The sequence below is a fragment of the Schistocerca gregaria genome, chromosome 4, assembly GCF_023897955.1.
Source record: "Schistocerca gregaria isolate iqSchGreg1 chromosome 4, iqSchGreg1.2, whole genome shotgun sequence".
Taxonomy (NCBI): Eukaryota; Metazoa; Arthropoda; class Insecta; order Orthoptera; family Acrididae; genus Schistocerca; species Schistocerca gregaria.
In genome coordinates, this window is record NC_064923.1 from 455,059,767 (window position 1) to 455,080,757 (window position 20,991).

The following is a 20,991-nucleotide window of genomic DNA, read 5'->3' on the forward strand; positions in this document are numbered from 1 at the left end:
CCACCTCGCAAAAGTTTCGGGTGTCTAGAGAAATAATTTCCAGTCTATATCTTCAGAATTAAGTTGCGCTACCAATACTGCTATGCAAGCGGTACTGGTATCTGCTTGATATTGTGGCAAACCATGCGAAATTACATATGTTCTTATACTCCCAGAATCTGGAGACGGGTGTAGAAAAGCAAGCAAGCAAGTAGGTCGGAGCCGGAAGTAGTAACTCTTTTGTGTCGAGGGGGAGCAAATTTGTAGAACAGTTCTGAGAGTTACTTTGGTCTACTGTAGGCGCTCTGGTCACATGTGAGGAGTGGATGACTACCTAACCTCGCGGGAAATATCTAGTGCAGCGAGGATTATACCTACGGTGGATGTGCTTATGCTGTCTGTCTTCACAGTAAAAGTATGCATGTCTAGCAGACGATAGCTATGCGAATGATGTAAAAGATACGATTTTGTATGGTTCAGGATACGAATTGTATGTTTACTACAATGACACAGAACGCATAAATTGCTGGGCTGGAGATCGGTTTCACACTCTAATATTCAAGCTCCTGTCCTCGGTGGGAGAACAGTGTAATTGAGTAAGAGTCTTTCTGTATTTGACGATCCGTAGGCCACTTTGGAAGGTTTAATTGTTGGTGCAATATAGTGATCAGTGCAATATAGTTTCTTACCGCTGAAAGTCTCATCTGCAGAAAGAAAAAGAAAAGGTGGACAGTGATTCCACACTGGCAGCGTCAGTAATTCGGCAAGTAAATATGAAAAGAGCCAATCATAAAGCTCCATTTATTCACAAGACTTTCTTTGTGCCAGGATGTAGGAGCTTCTACACAGCGGTGAGAACGTTTGCGTTTAGGAGATGTTTGTTGAAAACAAGACTTAACGATTTCCAGGAAGGGTAACACGTGATGGACGTTGTGCCATGTTAGGACCATCAGTAGGAATGCATTCTGCGTTATCCTGCGCTATTTTCGTAAACAGGTTCGGTTAGGACAAGAATTTCTATGCAGACAAGCTGAGACATAACGAAAGCTCCTACAAAAGCGACTGTTAACTGTTTCTGGGTCACTATACAACTTCTGAGAGGTCGACTGGGTTCCCATTTTACACAGCCATGTGATGTCAGTATGAAATGTCCCCTTAGAAAAATTATACAAGACTGTGCTTAAACTGACACACAACAATTTTTAGCGCAACGCAATCTGACTTTCAAAAATCCCTAAAAAAGAATGGCCCTGACTAACATTTACCTATACCTTTCACAAATCACTTACCTCACCAAAAATCTTCGTTACTCGAACTACTGCAATACAGCGAGCACCACCACTGCCAGCTAAGTAAAAGATTCAAACTACGGAAGGCACTAACTACTGATAGGCACAGTTAGCAAATGAAAGATTTTAATAGAGAAGAAACAATGTATTTACCTTAATAGTCATTATATATATATATATATATATATATATATATATATATATATATATATATATATATATATATATATATCAATTCATGACATCCATTCTTACAAATTTCAAAACTCCTCCATCTCTCTCCCCACGTCCACCACTGCTGGCGGCTCACCTCCAACTGCGCAACGCTACGCGCTGTTAGCATCCAGCTGCCGCTGCCCAACACTACAATGGCAGATAACAATGCAAACCAGCCACAGACTGCACACGGCACAGCCAGTGATTTTCATACAGAGCGCTACGTGGCGGCGGCGTTACCAATAAAAAAACCCAAACAGCCTACTTACAAGTATAACATTGAGAATCTTTTAGATGGTGAGTCGCCACACAGACATTTCGCACCGATGCATCAGCCACACTGGGGAGGTAAGCACATATGTGTGGCTAGACGCAGCTCGTTTGTCCCATTAAGATTGCTAGGGAGAAAGCAGTCGATGTTATTCTGTAACACATTTCTATAAAGCGACCTGTGGTGTCAGTATTCCCAAGTGTTGGGTCAGAACAGTAAACCCACGTGCCCAGAGGCGTCTCGTGTATGGGACTGGCGTGAGCACCATGCAATTCGGAGTTCTGTAAGGGGGCAGTTTGCTGAAACATCGCATTTTTTACATGCACTGAGTGTTTGCGCAGTGCATTGTTTTCGGCTCTTTAAGTGTTGTGAGCGTGTTATTTCGGTTATTTACGAGTTGTTTTCGTGTCTGTCGCATTATTTTGTGAACATGTCTGTAGGCTGTGCAGTGCACGATTTTGACAGTTGACGACCAAAAACGTGTTTGCAGATCCTTTTACATGGATTATTTTGACAATTTACAGATTGTCTGCATCTCTGCATATCAGTGTACTGCATCATTTCGGTGATTTATGAGTAGTTTGCAGGTCTGTAGACTACTTATTGCGACCTCAAGCATGCCAGGGTAAGTGTTTTGTACCAATGTAATAAATAAATTAGGTGAAATCTGTCCCTAAATAAATTGTATGCATTATTTAGACAGTTTGTAATTAGTGAGCGTGTCTGCACATCAGTGAACTGCATTTTTTCGGTGATTTATGAGTAGTTTGCAGTTATGTAAGCTGTTCAATACATTATTTCGACAGTTTACAATTATCAAGTGTGTTTGCATAGCATTATACATGCATTATTTTGACTATTTACGAGTTGTTTGTGTGTCTGTACATCTGTATACTGCATTATTTTGGTGATTTACGGGAATTTTGCAGGTCTTTAGGCTGTGAATTGCGACACCAAGCACATCAGAGAGCGTGTTTTGTATCAGTCTAATAAATAAACTATGTGAACTCCATCCCTAAATAAACTGTTCAAAAATAAATAAAATACGCTCCTTCCTCTCAGCAGCAGTCCAGCACAGGCTGAGTCATTTTTCCCACCATTTTCCCCCAGCCTGCCATGGGATGAAAGTGCACTCTGGTGGCAGTACTGTGTACTAGGTCAGTTGGACTCTGGACCTCATGGTGAACACACTGGATAGAGGTACTGCCTCTAAGTGTTTAAATAAAGACGGCCTCCAAAATAAAGACATATGTACACCCTATCCAGCAGCCCAACACAGGCTGAGTCCTTTTCCTGCCATTTTCCTCCCCAGACCACCATCTTGGATTATGTCACAGAAGGGATGTTAGTGGCCTCTGGTGGCAGTACTGTGCACTAGGTCAGTTGGACTCCTGGCCTCATAGTGAAGACACTGGATGGAGCTACTGCCTCTAATTGTTTAAATAGAGACTGCCTGTAAAATAAAATATGTACATCCTATCCAGCAGCCCAGCAAAGTCTAAGTCCTTTTCCTGCCATTTTTCCTCCCCAGACCTCCATCTTGGATTATGTCACGGAAGGGACAACAGTGCCCTCTGTTTGCAGTACTGCGTACTAGGTCAGTTGGACTTCAGACCTCATGTTTAACACACTGGATGGAGCTACTGCCTCTAAATATTAAAAAAAATGTGTGCCTACAAAATAAAACTTACATCTGCCCTATCCATCAGGTGGCGGATAGGGGAATGCTCACCAGATATGGTGGGTACCGGGGAAATAAATTACCCGGGATAGACCAAAACTAGTGAAGAGGAAGTCAACGGCTTGTATGCCGGAATAGAAAGTTTTTAAAATGTTCAAATGTGTGTGAATTCCTAAGGGACCAAACTGCTGAGGTCATCGGTCCCTAGACCTAAACACTATTTAAACTACCTTAAAGCTATGGACAACACAGACACCCATGCCTGAGGGAGGACTCGAACCTCCGGCGGGCGGGGCCGCACGATTAGTGACATGGCGCCTCTAACTGCGAGGCCACTCCGCATGGCAGAATGTTTTTATAGCATTCCAATTGTAGAAGAGGCATAGCTCAGAGCCTGGAAAAGGCAATCTACCTAGGAAATCGTAATCCAAAATATTACTCAGCGAGCTTGGAAGCTGTGAGGTGGCAGCCCCATTACCAAGCTTAACCTACGCAGCACTCGTAACGCGGCCAGCAAATTCTATACATACTGGCTCACATCAACGATTTGCCTCAGATAATGGATTTAAAGGAAACGGACATAGGCTATGGAACGGGAATTAGCGAGATGGAAACAAGAAACATTGCTTCATATTTGGGACATGGAACGTTCGTAGTCTTAATAAACCAGCTGCGGCAGCGACTTTGATATTTGATATAAAAACATACAAGACAGATATTGTAGCCCTACAGGAATTAGGTTGCTTGGAGAAGGTATACACTCGGAAGATAATTATGTCTTTTTTAATTGGGGGGAGATGAAAAACATCATGAATTTGGTCCTGGTTTTGCTGTTAAGAACAGGACTGTTGATCAGGTTAAGGAATTCCATCCCATTAACAAAAAAGTCTTACATAACAATCAAACACCAGTGGTATGATATAACATTCATAAATGTCCAAGCACCGATTGTAGATTCAACTGAAGATGAGAAAGATGAGCACTGTGAAGAATTAAAGAGAGTAGTCGAAAGTATTCCAACAAGAAATATGAGAATTATCATTGGGGACTTTAATGGAAAATAGGTAAAAAGCATATGTTCATCCCCACATAGCAACCGCTCGATCACAAACGAAAATGGATTAAATAGGATCAACTTTGCATTGTCGAAGACTATGACAATTTGCTCGACGATGTTCCCTCACACAGAAGTACATTAAGGTACATGGTGCTGTCCAGATGGCAAAACAGTACATCAGATTGACCATGTTATGACAGATCAACGTTGAGCTTCATTTATGAAGATATACAACACTCTCATCTGCCCCATAGTACTGTTTGGTTCAGAAAGCTGGACGGTTACAAGGAATGAAAGAGAAACCTGGATGTTTTCTTAAGAAAAGTAATGAGAAAAATGTGGAGACCTGTGTTGGAGAATGGTGAATTCGAAAGAACAATGTAATTAATCAGTAATGAAGCAACCCACTATCATCCAAAAATTAAAAAGTAGGAGACTGCAATCAGCTGGACATGTGGCTAGATTGGAAAACAACAGAATTACCAATAAATCATTCGAAGGAACTCTGCAGTCAATAGGTGGAAAGATGACATAGAGAACGACATCGCAGCATTATGAATTTCCACAGGATGGAGAGAGACTGTGAGAGATATAAGGCTGTGAAAGCAGATCGTTGATGCAGCACGTGCTCTATAGGGCCTGTGATGGCTGAGAAGAAGAAGATTAAAATGATGTGAGAGAGGAATAACAATAAAAAAAGTTTCAACCAACTAACTGAATAAAAGTAATGATCAAAATCCTTTCGACAAACATTTAAAAATAAAAAAAATAAAGCGCATAATGAGATTTGCACTACAACCTCCTGCATATGATGCATGTACCAATAAACATAACAACACTCAACCAACCTATATCATACTTCTTTTTTGAAGTTGTAGAGCATCACGCAAAATGCCCTAATTATTTTTTCTTTCATTGCTCGCAAACGAGCGCCCACCAGGTTGAATGGCTGTAAGATGAGATATGTTGGATCTTCACCTATATAACCCTATAGGTGGTTTCAAAACGTCGATCCTACCGCTGGGGACTTCTCTTTGTAAGTATGAAAAGTAATTTCAGTAATTGACATCTATTTTGGAATTGAGATTCTTCCAGGCGAGACTGAAACATTCCTCCTCGTCGGTTGCGTCGGAGACACCGCAGCAACTGGTGAAGTCCTGTCGCGACCGTGACCAGAATCCACGAACTCTTAGTGATGTGCCGTGCGTGAGACAAATTACTCCGTAGACCAACGACTTTGGCGCAGTGGTAACACCGGTTCCCGTCAGATCGCCGAAGAAGCGCTGTCGGGCCCGGTTAGCACTTAGATGGGTGGACACCAAGTCTGCCGAGAGCTGTTGTTAAGCGGGGTGCACGCAGCACTTTTGAGGCAAACAGTAGCTCGTACTTGATTGAGAAGTAACTCGTAAACTGACATACGGCCAGGAGAGCGGTGTGCTGACCACATGCCCTTCCATATTCGCATCCAGTAACGCCTATGCGCTGAGACTGACACGGCGGCCAGTCGGTACCGCTGGGCCTTCATGTCCTGATCGGACGGACAGAGAGTTAATACTTTGTAGACTTCCTTCCAAAAAGTTTTCTGCAGAGTCTGGATAATACTAGGTCCTGCTACACATACGAGGTAGAATCCAAAATTTTCCGGACTGGTGCTGCCATCTGGAAAGTAGGAGTAGTAGACCTTTGCACAGCTAGGTAGCGAAAGCTGCACATCTAATGAGTCAGTGTGCGGAGTGGCATTCAGCTTGGAGGACGTGCTGCGTGTCCACATTGATTTCCGTAATACTCTTTGGTGTGTGGCGATTTTATGTAGGATCCGTGAACAGAACAGCGCGTGTGTATCAAACTCTGTGGAAATCTCGGGATAAGTGCTACAGGGACCCTTGCAATGATTCAACAAGTGCTTGGGGTACAGAGCATGTGCCGTACGCTTGTGTTCGAGTGGCATGCTCGGTTCGGGGCCGGCTGTAGAGACCTCGAAGATGATGCTCACACTGGAAGGCCAGTTAGCCGCACAACGCCAGACATTGTTGCCTAACTTCAACAACTGGTTCGTGCGGGTAGACGTCGAACCATTCAAGACCTTGCAGATGAAGTGGGTATTGGTTATGAGACATGACATATCAACGAATGTTGCATCGTGTAGCCCCAAAACTTGTGCCAAGGGTCTTGACTGCCAACCAGCGTGTTGAAGTGTGCACGGACCTTCGTCAAACCGCATCTGATGATCCAGCGTTCTTGTCACGGGTTATCACCGGCTACGAGAACTGGATTTGCGGTTATGACCCAGAGACAAAGCAACAATCGTCTTAGTGGAAGAGCCCGGGCTCTCCAAGACCCAAAAAAGCGAGACAGGCGAAGAAAAAGTGAAGAGCATGACCATCGTTTTCATTGATACCAAGGGAATTGTGCACAAAGGATTCGCCCCATCCAACCCAACAGTGAATTCCGCGTACTAAATGGTTCAAACGGCTCTGAGCACTATGGGACTTAACATTTGTGGTCATCAGTCCTCTAGAACTTAGAACTACTTAAACCTAACTAAGCTAAGGACCTCAAACACTTCCATGCCCAAGGCAGGATTCGAACCTGCGACCGTAGTGCTCAGGTGGTTCCAGACGGAAGCACCTAGAACCGCACGGCCACAGCGGCCAGCATTCCGCGTACTACTTTGACGTTTTGCGACGGATCCGTGATAGCGTGCGGCGACGACGGCCCGAATTTTGGCGTCAAGGGGACTGGCTGCTGCATCACGACAACACACCCTGTCACACGTCCTTACTCATCAGGACCCTTTTGGCAAAAAACAACATGGCGGTTGTACTCCACCCACCGAACTCGCCAGCCCTGGCGCCTTGCGACTTCGTGCTATTCCCAAATCCGAAACTCAAGTTGAAAGACTAACGGTTCGAACCTCTAGAGAGGGTTCAAGAAGCATCGCTGGTGGTGATATACACCATCAAAGAACAGGACTTCCAGAGAACGTATGACCACTGGCAGAAGTTCTGGGACAGGTGTGTAGGTGCGGATGGGAACTACTTCGAGGGTGATGCTGACCATTAGTCCAAAGGTAAGGTTTTCAACAGTTGTCAGCACCAGTCCCGAAAATTTTGGATAGCACCTCATATGCTATAAACCCAAAAAAGGATCGTCAGCTTCGCTTAGACCCGCGAGACAGCCATGGAACAGTCCCTTCCTCTACAGCACTATTCAATCCCAAGCGACCTGACTACCTTCAAAAGCTCCCAGTTTCGACCACTGGACTGGACAACATACACCGTAATCAATCACCAAACTGTCACCAAGCGGATTCTCCCATCTCTCCTGTAAACAATGCAGGAACACAGTCTGAACTCAAAGATGGTAAAGGCATTCACGAGAACTCCATACTTCAAATATGCATTGCAGCAAAATTCAATATATTCTTCTTCTGACAGGCCTCACCAAATTCTCTCCGTTTGCTACACAACGCCTCCAACTAGCCAACTGCTCACCACTCCGTTAGGAGGCCACTTGCATAACTGTCCATGTTCACTCGCTAACATCACTACCCACCAAAGAAGACAGCAATAGAGTAAGACGTGTCCCACGCACGCAAAAGGGAGTGCACTTCCGAACACTTCTGAACTTTCCACATCTAGAGAACAATCTTACTGAGTCCTGACGACAAAACTCCGAAATATGCCTTCATACTACCTCCGTCACGGAGGGCTCAACTCGCCTCCTCTACCCTAGCACCGCGACCAGCCGACTCACGTAGTTTGCGAGTTGACCACGATTCCACGAAATTATTTTCACGTGCCGACATTTCGGCCTATCAGTCTCCAAAGCAGAAAGTAGTCAGTGTCCTAGGCCATTCCCAGTTAACACCCAGAGTACATCTGCCAGCTGCTCCTATCTGCTGACACTTCCTTTTTTTCCCCACAGGTTATTAGGTAACGCCAGACATTCTGTGGGAGAAACACTCGCCTTTGAAGATCACCCATCTGGGCAGGCCACCACCGTTTAGGCGGCTAGTGGAGCCCTGCGTATTACCTTCAGCTGCAGTCCCACGGACACTGCTGAACCGGCGCTGTCATTCACAACCGTAGCGATCAGCACTCGCCAACGATGTTGGCGAGGATGGTGGTGGTGGTTAGTGTTTAACGTCCCGTCGACAACGAGGTCATTAGAGACGGAGCGCAAGCTCGGGTTAGGGAAGGATTGGGAAGGAAATCGGCCGTGCCCTTTCAAAGGAACCATCCCGGCATTTGCCTGAAACGATTTAGGGAAATCACGGAAAACCTAAATCAGGATGGCCGGAGACGGGATTGAACCGTCGTCCTCCCGAATGCGAGTCCAGTGTGCTAACCACTGCGCCACCTCGTTGGCGAGGAATGATCCGTTACAACCCTTAAAGTAGCTCCTCGTATTCCGTAGCATTGCCAGCGAGATTTGAACCACCTTCTGTCGGATTCGTTCTAGAAATAGAGCACAACAACATTCATGCTTACTCTTGACACGTCGGAGATGGTTCTGTGTTGGTGGAAAAACGTCACCTCATTTACTCTGTACTGTGGAAGCTGTGGAATGACAAAATTTTCCAACAAGTTTTCGAATCTGTGTGAAGTCACTGTCACAGCATTGTCTAGAACATGTATGGAAAAGAAGATGAAAAGGTGCAAAAGGTGTCCACTACCAGCTACTCAAACCCATGGTAGGGGGTACGGCGCCAATGTGGCGGGCTTGAGGAGTGTCTGTTTTACTGCTTTACCCCCGGCATGGCCAATTCTGCGAAAAGCCGTCTGTCCCTTTGCCTTCGTGCCGGGCTGTCACCCGTTAGCCTCAACTTCAAGCAGACAGAAATTATTCGTGGCCAGAAAATTAACTCATGCAGATAGCTGCTTAATGTACACTAACCACTGTCAACCTCTTATTATGCATTGTTATTACCCTTCCATGAGGACATATTAATTGGTTAATAATTGCATTAGAAAAAACAGTGCAAATGAAGTCTGAGAAGTGAAAAGCTGACTGTCTAAAAGAACAGCTGCCTTTCTAAGCGCCCTGTGATTCTTGATGAAGATATAGCACACCACACAGCAGCTTCTGTGGAATGATGAGGTTGCTGACACTGTTGCATAACGTCGACGTCATTCCAAAATGTAAGGTTCTGCATGTAGACATAATCGGACAAATGCAAATGGGCCTCATGAATCAGTCGTAAGTTGTCCTCATTAATTAGTGTCTGCATTTCCTGAAAGAATCACCTTCGACTCACATAAGCTGTTTAAGAGCCTGAACAATTTCGATCTTGTAAAGGTGATAGTGTAGACTGTCGTGCAAACTCTGTCTAAGTTTTCTGTTTGAAATCCAAAGTGAAGTGAAGTGTCATATCAACAAACTGAGCGATGCAACTTCGACTTCTTTCAACTGCAACTCTTACTCCCTTGTTGTTTTCAGAAGTATGCACTGTCTTTTGTTTCCCAGGCTTCTTCACCGTCAGTGACGATTAAGTTCTGTAACTACTTTTTATCGCACAGGCAGAGGGTCCTGTTCGGTTCCAATTAATACGAAAATTGGTGCGAAAGGCTCGACATATCTGCACATAAGAACTACCGTTTTGGTAAAACGCTTCGACAGCATAAGCGTGATGCTAAAGTATCCATCGTTCCATTGCTACTAAATGCTAATCTATCCTACCATCTTCCGTTAGATGAGGACCGTTACGCTCTTTTCAAAATCACTTCTTACTCTGCCCCACCCTGCAGGTACGTAGGGTTGAAGACTAATTCAAGGAGGACTGTGGAGAAGTCCGTTATGCAGTTGTGAACGTCACATTACTGTTGCACTTAACCGTTGTCAAACATTTCTGATTACCTGTATTGATGTCCCAGAAGTCTTTAAATGTGTGCTCTGAATACATTTGCTTCCACGAACCTATATGATTAAATTCCCAGCTGACTTACTGTGTTTGTTGCGACACTGTTAATGTGAGTCATTGCCAGTCCAACGAAGTGAAACAAGAAGTAACTTTCACTTAGCGAACAAAAGATCGTTAAAAGCGCCACAACAGTCAATAACTCAGAGTATGCCGTGACAGTATGTGCTCACGGCTTGTTCGATGATAGTTATCCTACCCTTCTTTGTCAGTCTGGTCAACATTTTATGACTGGTTGCGTTAAGCATTTTCCACATTTTTTGACACTGCGTAAATGCGGGAGGCTCGCAAGGGCATGTGAATCAGTATTTCGACAATATTCATTAACAAAAGTACATTGCTAACTTTGTCGACGTAGTTCTTCACATATTGTAGCATGAGACGACTTCTATTCGTCTTTATGCTCCACGTGTATGACGAACATCATTTAAAACTTTCACAGTGCAGCGTGATTTGAGTGTTACCACTGGTTTAATACCAACTGCAGTGCACTCACGTTATTATTGCTTGTTGATGATACCACATTTTGTACGGGGTATAATCAATAACATGTAAGTAAACCATATGATCACAGTACAAGCCACACAACACAATGAATAAAAATGTACAGCTTCGTTACCCTATCAGTAAGTGGTGCAACACAATAGTTTCTAGATTCATTGGCCTTCTTATTTTCTGTTATGGGTTACAAGCGATGAAATACATCTACTTGATTTTTGTTTCTCGAAAATACGTTTCCAGAGTAACGAAGAATTGACCATTGACCATGAAAAGTATGATCTATTTTACATTTTACTGTGTATCTGAGGTCACGTATGAACTGCATTTCTTCTAATCATTGGGTTGTCCATAGTAACACAATGATCTGTCCATCAACAATTATCCGACATTTGTTTATTAAGGAGCTGAGTAGCAACAGGTACTGAACGAGGGCAGAAACATGCAGGGAGAATAATTCATGAAAAACAGCTTCTCGAATGTCTACAGGACAATGGCTGACTGCGACCCCAGTCAGCTTCCTGACCCCACACCACTCCAAGGGTACTGTTAAATTCTTGGACTTTAGACATCTCTCAATGTCTGATGAGGAACCAAAAGAACAGAACATTATCGACGTTTTCCTTTTTTTAACCATCTCTTCTAGCTAAGGCAATACTTTTGGCTTGTACCCTAAAACACTGACAAATGCATCATCTAGAAAAATGAAAATATTTATTATTCTTTTTAAATAGTAAAAACTTAAAATTAGAACAAATTTATGTCCACTGTATTTTGTGCTCTATACATACCCTAATAAATATATAAAAATTAATAGTACCTAACGCTGTTATCATAATGAACAATTTACATGGCGAGCAGAACTCGAAAGGAGAACGTGTGTCAAGAAGGAATCAGATCGAACTGCAAACTGAATTAGTGATTGAGTCAAGAGGGCTGCGAGCTGAACCAGTGCAAGTGCCAGGAGCACAAAGAGCCAGTGTGTCCTGAGTTGCCCAGTGATTCTTTTCCTCCGGTCACAGTCCGCAGTGATAGCTGAATGGTGCTTGGCTGGTGGGAAAAAGAAGAAAAGATGGTTAGCAGTTTAATGTCCCATTGACGTGGTTGCTTTTAGCTAGCTTATCTGCTTTTCAGTTCCATGCTGAGTCAAGCGTGGTAGGTGAGCGGGAAGGGGCTGTCGAATGGTGAGTAGTGGCATGTACTTAGTCAGCTGCGACCTGCTCCATGATGAGTCAGGAGGGGAAGGGGAGCGGAGAGCAGAGAAGCAGAGAACTGCCTCACCAGCTCTCTTGTGTCAGTTCTTTGCAGCTAGCTCTTCCCAAGTAAGCTGCTGTGCAGTCCTCGCAAGCAGTGTTTAAAATCAACTGACCTCTCTTTGCTTTCCATTCGTTTTGTGACTGACAAAAGCAGTTCACAACAGTAAAATATCTAAACGCATCGTTTACAGCGTATTTTTCTGCAAGTTGGGAGACGTTTCTTACTAAAATGTTGCCATAGTGACTAATTTAGCATATTGTGTGTGATGCTGTTGCAGCAGCCTGCCTGAGAATCTTTGCCCCACTGTATGACGCCACTGAAGACGTATTTCTGATACAAAGAGCTGCCACTCCTTTTTTACAGGTCACCAGTTGCTCACTCCATAAATGAATCTACTAGTTCCATGAATTAGTTCAGAAGCGGATTGCCTCTCGTTTCTAACAAGTCGCTTATCTTGAGTCAAGATATGGGGTCGTTGGCAGCAAAAAGGTATACACATCGACAGTGCAACGATGTTTCGAGCACCACGGACTGTCAGAATGGAGGCCATTGTTGCTGCAACCATTAATGAGGCAAAAGAAATAGGCGAATCAATAAATAGTGGTGCGCCCAACAACACTTGACACGGGAGTGACACCACATCATATTTTTCGGTATCGTGATGGACACATTCATCTGTGGATGCTCCGAGAAGAACAGACATTGCCAGATTGGGCCCAGCACCTGGCGTTATGGTATGGGCTGCCACTAGGTACACAACACAGTCACCTCTGGTTCTCATGGCAGGTAAAGTGTCCAGATCCGAGAAGAAAAAACGTTCCCAGATTGCATTCCATTCGATATCGCCATCTGAGCCCAACAACTGACTTGGTAGTATGGGGTGCTATGGGTACAGACCAAGATAACCTCTGGTTATCATACCCAGTAATTTGCACAGCAGGCATTACACTTCTCACTTGGTGCAGCTGGTAACTACATCCTGTTTTTGATGGTCCAAAACGTTATCTTCTAACAAGACAACGAAATACCGCATGTTTTCCATGTTGCCTTCACCCACCTAGACAAAGAGGGTGTTCGACTGTTGCCCTGATCAGCAATTTATCGAGTTCTCTCTTACACAAAGCATTTGGTCGTTAGTAGGATCGCGTTGATCTACGGCTCGGTCAGAAACGGTGGAATCAAAGATTCTCACACTCCGCCCCTCACCTCCAAATAAATATAATGTACAGTAAACCTAGATTTAACGTGTGTCAGAAGCGTAACACTTTAATAATGATAACAATAAAATACAGGGTGGTTATTGTTAAATTTTCCCTATTCTCGTTTTTACTTTGTTTATCTTCATTTTTTATCCTCCTTTGTAGACACTGTCCATTCTGTTCAACTGTTCTTCCAAGGACTTTGCTGTCTCTGACAGAATTACAACGTTATCGGAAAAGTCGAGATCTTTATTTATTTTTCCTGCTCCAAATGTGTTAAGTAGGGAAAGTTTAATTATAACCATACGGTACATAAAATGCTTATTTGCTATCGTAATATTTTTTACATTAGTGGTCAGTAGAGTAGTTTTGGTTTTGGGGAGGGTGTCATAACCCCCACGATTTGTCCCACCTCCCCCCATCGGTCCGGGCCTCCAAGTTTCTGCGAGATTATAAGACCAGCACTTTCCAGCTAATGCGACTGAGGAAATCAGACATAGACTGAAACATTATGGAATGCCATATGCGTTATCATCATCCAACCTCAATTAGACTCGATGTCCAGCACGGATTAGCGCATTTGTTGCTGTCACGTATGCCAGCCCTCTGTAGTAATATTCGCACCACGTGTACACCACATAGACTACAAATGTGATTACGTACTTTTTCCAGTATACCGTAAACACACAACAGGAAAAAATTCATTACTTGCTGTCTTCGTTGGCGTTGCAATTACAAGGGCTACCAGCGAAAAACAATTTTGCAGTTGTGACAAGCGTTACAAGAGGTTGGCCCTGGAAAGATTTAAATCTGAAAAGGTTAGGAAAAACACAATGGTAGCAAAGTGAAGATGGCTAAGAGATAAGTAAGTATATACAATTAGATAGTGCATGAAAGACACATAGAAATTCAGGAAGAAGAATTTTACACAGACAGTACGATACCATATGCATGTGACCATTTCCAAACGTTACGGAACTGCACATGGTATGACGCAGTGTGTAAGATGTCAAAACGGCCAATGGCGGGGCTTTTGGTAACATGTCATTAAACACAAGCTAACAGTAAGAATTAACATACTTGGAAATCATAAAATGGTTGTATGCACCACTTCTACACAAAGAAAATGTGGAACTTTACTTTGAAAGACAATGCTCATATAATGTTGCTAAAAATAATATGGTAACTGAAAGGAGGGGTTAGAGAAAGGGGGACGGAAGAAAATAGGGAGGTGGGAAACACAAATTAAGAATGCTGAATTTATTTGATTACAAAGAAAATAGTAACAAAATCAAACAATACAGAATATTCGAGAGCTATTCGGAAACTGTGGTCCGGTTCGATCAGTCGTGAAATGGAAACCACAGTGAAAATCAAGATTGTTTTATTTGAAACAGCTACTTCTGCACATAGTCACCGCTCCGACTTCGATATTTTTCCGATTGTTGTACCAGCTTTCCAATACCCTTATCGTAGAAGGCAGCCACATATACCTTCCGCCAGTTCTCTATGCTGGTCTATAGGTCTGTGACAAAACGTTGTCTTCATAACCATATGAGCAGAGATGAGACTCAGGGGGAGCCAATTACGGGCTGTATGGTGGGCGATCAAAAACTTCCCACCGAATACGCTGGAACAGCATCTTCACTGCCCCTGCAGAGTGCGGCCGAGAATTGTCATGCAGAAGAAAACGCACGGCAGTTATGTTGCACGAAATGAGGCAAAATCTCTCACCAGGCCCTCATACTTGTCGGAAGACACTGTTTACCGGACGTCTTTACGTGCTCACTGTGCGCTTAGAACAGAAAAGGGCTACGTGACGCGATCGGCAGATATACTAGAGACACTGCCCAATACGTCTGTGCAAACCTTCATTGGATTTTCACTGTGGTTTCCACATCGTGCCTGATCAGATATTACTCTCCGAACAGCCCTCCTATTTCACAACAAAGTTATGTTCTGAAGGAAATGTGGAATCGTAGTAAGACTAAAAATGTGCTGTTCTCCATTTTAATTCATAAAATGGATGTATATGTCAAACCATTCAATATTGCTGACTTGTGCCCGTCTAGTATGTCATATTTCACAAAACTTTTCTTCAAGAGTACGTTTGACAAGCAGTGAAGCTAAAGACACTATTCGCCGCCCATATATATATATATATATATATATATATATATATATATATATATATAAGCTGTGGGGCGGGGCAAATAAAGTGCCTGCCGCTGCTGTTGCTGACAAGGAAGAGTGACGCGCGGCAGGTGGCGCGCCATGCGCCTGCTGGAGCCTCCAGCTGCCGCTGGAGCCACGACTGGACGCCTGGCTTATCTTGCCTTTGACTCACCGCGCCACCTGCACTGCACCCCACTCGTCCACTGCCTCCTGAGACCACACCGCGCGCTGGCAAATGTGCTACGCAGCTGCTGCCGACCAACAAACACACCGTATTCCCCGGAGGTTTTCTCTCACAGTGTGGTAGGCTCCAGTGGCGTCTGCAGCTACTTGCAGGACTGCCTTTATGCGCAGGATATCTAAGCTGTAACCTAGGAATTCATACCACAGACATTTAAAACCCAATAAGTCTGTTTTAGTGCTGTGGCGCGGAAGCATTCATAATCGTCAACTACACGTATGATTGCCAGATCAGAAAATAGAAAAGCTGGAGTCGGCGTTACATTTAGGCGGACATTTTTCCCTAAAAGCTGGACTTAGATATATTCAATGTTTTTTTTTAATAATCACTTATTGTCTTTTTTTACGAGAGCCATTTTGAACATGCTTAAACTATCAGTAAACAGCCTTATAATTTGGCTATTACGGTAGCAACTAAGTTGTCAGTCATCTTAATTGATTAGTCTTCTTCCTAAAAACCCCTTATTTCAAAGTACACTACAAGTTCTTCAGGAATCAAAATAAACTATTATCCATTGTTCTGGGAGGGAAACCGAAAAATATTCAATATCTTCGGTCATTTCTATTAGACTTAAATAGAGTGTTCACTTTAACTGAAGACACTGAAATACCTGAAAATTACACATCGGACCAAAAAAAGTTGTATAAGTCATATTTGATTGTCATGCGGGGGAGCATCCAACGACACCGCACTCAACATCCAACCCCACCCCGTGCGTTCAATAGGAACTCCCACTTTTTATTTCAGATTACGATTCTGCGGCAAAATCTACATACGTTTTGGCTGAAGCATTTTCTTCGTTTCGCCACAGATGGCGTTGTAATTGGAGGAATAGAAATGGGTACATAATCGTAATTTACTACATGCTACTCAATGACCCTTGAATATCCAATCCACATGGGACCCCACCTCCATGCTGCAAGGGTACGCCGGCCGGTGTGGCCGAGAGGTTCTAGGCGCTTCAGTCTGGAAACGCGCGACCACTACGGTCGCAGGTTCGAATCCTGCCTCGGCCATGGATGTGTGTGATGTCCTTAGGTTAGCTAGGTTTAAGTAGTTCTAAGTTCTAGGGAACTGATGACCTCAGATTTACATCTACATGACTACTCTGCAATTCACATTTAAGTGCCAGAATGAGATTTTCACTCTGCAGCGGAGTGTGCGCTGATATGAAACTTCCTGGCAGATTAAAACTGTGTGCCCGACCGAGACTCGAACTCGGGACCTTTGCCTTTCACGGGCAAGTGCTCTACCAACTGAGCTACCGAAGCACGACTCACGCCCGGTACCCACAGCTTTACTTCTGCCAGTACCTCGTCTCCTACCTTCCAAACTTTACAGAAGCTCTCCTGCGAACCATGCAGAACTAGCACTCCTGAAAGAAAGGATATTGCGGAGACATGGCTTAGCCACAGTCTGGGGGATGTTTCCAGAATGAGATTTTCACTCTGCAGCGGAGTGTGCGCTTATATGAAACTTCCTGGCAGATTAAAACTGTGTGCCCGACCGAGACTCGAACTCGGGACATTTGCCTTTCGCGGGCAAGTGCTTCTGTAAAGTTTGGAAGAAAGGAGACGAGGTACTGGCAGAAGTAAAGCTGTGGGTACCGGGCGTGAGTCGTGCTTCGGTAGCTCAGTTGGTAGAGCACTTGCCCGCGAAAGGCAAAGGTCCCGAGTTCGAGTCTCGGTCGGGCACACAGTTTTAATCTGCCAGGAAGTTTCACATTTAAGTGCTAGGCAGAGGGTTCATCGAACCACAATCATACTATCTCTCTACTATTCCACTCCCGAACAGCGAGCGGGAAAAACGAACACCTAAACCTTTCTGTTCGAGCTCTGATTTCTCTATTTTATTTTGATGATCATTCCTACCTATGTAGGTTGGGCTCAACAAAATATTTTCGCATTCGGAATAGAAAGTTGGTGACTGAAATTTCGTAAAAAGGTCTCGCCGCGACGAAAAACGTCTATGCTGTAATGACTTCCATCCCAACTCGTGTATCATATCTGCCACACTCTCTCCCCTATAACGTGATAATACAAAACGAGCTGCCCTTTTTTGCACCCTTTCGATGTCCTCCGTAAATCCCACCTGGTAAGGATCCCACACCGCGCAGCAATATTCTAACAGCGGACGAACGAGTGTAGTGTAAGCTGTCTCATTAGTGGACTTGTTGCATCTTCTAAGTGTCCTGCCAATGAAACGCAACCTTTGGCTCGCCTTCCCGACAATATTATCTATGTGGTCCTTCCAACTGAAGTTGTTCGTAATTTTAACACCCAGGTACTTAGTTGAAATGACAGCCTTGAGAATTGTACTATTTATCGAGTAATCGAATTCCAACGGATTTCTTTTGGAACTCATGTGGATCATCTCACACTTTTCGTTATTTAGCGTCAACTGCCACCTGACACACCATACAGCAATCTTTTCTAAATCGCTTTGCAACTGATACTGGTCTTCGGATGACCTTACTAGACGGTAAATTACAGCATCATCTGCGAACAATCTAAGAGAACTGCTCAGATTGTCACCCAGGTCATTTATGTAGATCAGGAACAGCAGAGGTCCCAGGACGCTTCCCTGGGGAACACCTAATATCACTTCAGTTTTACTAGATGATTTGCCGTCTATTACTACGAACTGCGATCTTCCCGACAGGAAATCACGAATCCAGTCGCACAACTGAGACGATACCCCATAGCTCCGCAGCTTGATTAGAAGTCGCTTGTGAGGAACGGTGTCAAAAGCTTTCCGGAAATCTAGAAATACGGAGTCAACTTGAGATCCCCTGTCGATAGCGGCTATTACTTCGTGCGAATAAAGAGCTAGCTGCGTTGCACAAGAGCGATGTTTTCTGATGCCATGCTGATTACGTGTCAATAGAGCGTTCCCTTCGAGGTGATTCATAACGTTTGAATACAGTATATGCTCCAAAACCCTACTGCAGACCGACGTCAATGATATAGGTCTGTAGTTAAATGGATTACTCCTACTACCCTTCTTGAACACTGGTGCGACCTGCGCAATTTTCCAATCTGTAGGTACAGATCTATCGGTGAGCGAGCGGTTGTATATGAGTGCTAAGTAAGGAGCTATAGTGTCAGCGTAATCTGAAAGGAACCTAATCGGTATACAATCTGGACCTGAAGACTTGCCCGTACCAAGGGATTTGAGTTGCTTCGCAACCCCTAAGGTATCTACTTCTAAGAAACTCATGTTAGCAGATGTTCGTGTTTCAAATTCTGGAATATTCCATTCGTCTTCCCTGGTGAAGGAATTTCGGAAAACTGCGTTCAATAACTCCGCTTTAGCGGCACAGTCGTCGATAACTACCATCGGCACTGCGCAGCGAAGGTATTGACTGCGTCTTGCCGCTTGTGTACTTTACATACGACCAGAATTTCTTCGGATTTTCTACCAAATTTCGAGACAATATTTCGTTGTGAAACCTATTAAAGGCATCTCGCATCGAAGTAAATGCCAAATTTCGCGCGTCTGTAAGTTTTAGCCCATCTTCGGGATTTCGCGTTCTTCTGAACTTCCCATGTTTTTTCCGTTGCCTCTGCAACAGCGTTCGGACCTTTTTTGTGTACCACGGGGGATCCGTTCCATCTCTTACCAATTTATGAGGTATGAATATCTCAATTGCTGTTGCTACTATATCTTTGAATTTGAGCCACATCTCGTCTACATTCGCATAGTCAGTTCGGAAGGAATGGAAATTGTCTTTTAGGAAGGCTTCTAGTGACACTTTATCCGCTTTTTTAAATAAAATTATTTTGCGTTTGTTTCTGATGGATTTGGAAGAAATGGTATTGAGCCTAGCTACAATGACCTTGTGATCACTAATCCCTGTATCAGTCATGATGCTCTCTATCAGCTCTGGATTGTTTGTGGCTAAGAGGTCATGTGTGTTTTCGCAACCATTTACAATTCGCGTGGGTTCGTGGACTAACTGCTCGAAATAATTTTCGGAGAAAGCATTTAGGACAATCTCGGAAGACGTTTTCTGCCTACCACCGGTTTTGTAACAAGTATTTTTGCCAACATACCGAGGGTAGGTTGAAGTCCCCACCAACTATAACCGTATGAGTGGGGTATTTATTTGTTACGAGACTCAAACTTTCTCTGAACTGTTCATCGGAGTCTGGGGGTCGGTAGAAGGAGCCAATTATTAAATTAATTCGGCTGTTAAGTATAACCTCCATCCATACCAATTCGCACAGAGTATCTACTTCGACTTCACTACAAGATAAACCACTACTGACAGACACAAACACTCCACCACCAATTCTGCCTAATCTATCTTTCCTGAACACCGTCTGAGACTTCGTAAAAATTTCTGCAGAACTTATTTCAGGCTTTAGCCAGCTTTCTGTACATATAACGAAATCAGCTTCTGTGCTTTCTATTAGCGCTTGAAGCTCAGGGACTTTTCCAGCGCAACTACAACAATTTACAACTATAATTCCGACTGTTCCTTGATCCAAGCACGTCCTGTAATTGCCAAACACCCTTTGACATTGCAGCCCATCCCCCACTTTCCCGAGGCCTTCTCACCTAAAAAACCGCCCAGTCCACGCCACACAGCCTCCGCTACCCGTGTAGCCGCCAGCTGAGTGTAGTGAACTCCTGACCTATTCAGCGGAACCCGAAACCCCACCACCCTATGGCGCAAGTCGAGGTATCTGCAGCCAACACGGTCGCAAAACCGTCTGAGCCTCTGATTCAGACCCTCCACCCGGCTCTGCACCAAAGGTCCGCAGTCGGTTCTGTCAACGATGCTGCAGATGGTGACCTCTGCCTTCATCTCGTAAGCAAGTCCCATAGTGCTCAGAGCAATTTTGTTGCGAGGGTAAGACGGGAGAGTATATCGTGTCTTCTAACTGGGAACCACATTCGAAACGTTTGTATTCCTTTGGAATATAGAACAGAGGTGCTCGACGGGCCACCGTGGCCATATGGGGAACTGCGACGTATCATAACAGGCAGTACACTGGGACAGGAGCTCACGTATCGTGCAGACGCAGAACAGGCAGCGGCTCTAAACATTAGAATATTTGCACAGTGCTAATTGCCTGCACACTTATCTATTATTTGGAGAACAAACGTGCAAGTTCACGATACATGTTGGAAACCACAGAAGAAAAAACTGAAATGATCCTGATTTATGGGGAATGTAGGAGAAATAATGAGGCTGCTGTT

General features: G+C 44.0%; 2 non-coding genes across 2 annotated transcripts; one reads left to right on the forward strand and one right to left on the reverse strand.

Moving 5' to 3' along the window:
- Positions 1–16,980: 16,980 nt before the first annotated feature.
- Positions 16,981–17,055, reverse strand: Trnas-uga (transfer RNA serine (anticodon UGA)). Its single transcript has one exon. It is a non-coding gene; the product is annotated as a tRNA-Ser (tRNA).
- A 348-nt stretch (positions 17,056–17,403) lies between these two features.
- Positions 17,404–17,478, forward strand: Trnas-cga (transfer RNA serine (anticodon CGA)). The gene has a single exon. It is a non-coding gene; the product is annotated as a tRNA-Ser (tRNA).
- The last annotated feature ends 3,513 nt before the right edge of the window (positions 17,479–20,991 follow it).